This window comes from Arachis duranensis, chromosome 4 (assembly GCF_000817695.3).
Source record: "Arachis duranensis cultivar V14167 chromosome 4, aradu.V14167.gnm2.J7QH, whole genome shotgun sequence".
NCBI lineage: Eukaryota > Viridiplantae > Streptophyta > Magnoliopsida > Fabales > Fabaceae > Arachis > Arachis duranensis.
Window position 1 is genome coordinate 11188907 of NC_029775.3, and position 766 is coordinate 11189672.

Consider the following 766-nt stretch of genomic DNA (forward strand, 5'->3'; position numbering starts at 1 on the left):
TCGGGGGTAACGAACACGAATAGTGGAGAGACAGTTATGGAAACACAAAATCTAATTGCTAGGAAGCCACATAGCGAAGTAGTGCTGAACGGTGCCGAGTCATCTGGATGTGAGGTACGGATGAAGGAAGTCGAAAAAGACCCACATGGTAACGGCTGGACGAAGAAGATAAAGGTAGCAGTGGCAAAAGAAAATCTGGCATGGCTGCAGCAAAGCCTTGTAGAGGGCACGACGAAGCCTATTCACTTTGATTCTCTGAAGGAAATAATCGCGAAGAACATACCTAATGTTGTCCAGGTCAGAGAAATGGGAGCATACAAAACTCTATTGACTTTCAATAGTGCTATACATGCTGAAGAAACCTACACGTTGAACATGAATAGCCTACTCCACTTGTTCCACAGTGTATGGATGTGGGAGGAGTCAGAACACAGTGAAACTCGTAGAATGTGGCTTGAATGCTTTGGAGTTCCGTTATACGCATGGTCTGTGGACACTTTTAAAATGATAGGAGGCCAATGGGGCAAAGTAGATGGGTGTGCTAGACAGAAAGAATTATGCAGTTCTTTCACGGTAGGTTGCGTACATATTGATACGTGTGTAATGGACGGGATCCAAGAATGGGTTCATATCACTGTTGGTACCGGGGGATATGATATTTTTGTAAATGAGGTTGGACATGAGGCGTGTGAATTACACTGTGCTGGAAGACTTGGTGATCGAGAGATAACGAACAGTGAGTGAAGAATTCATGACAAAATGAGCA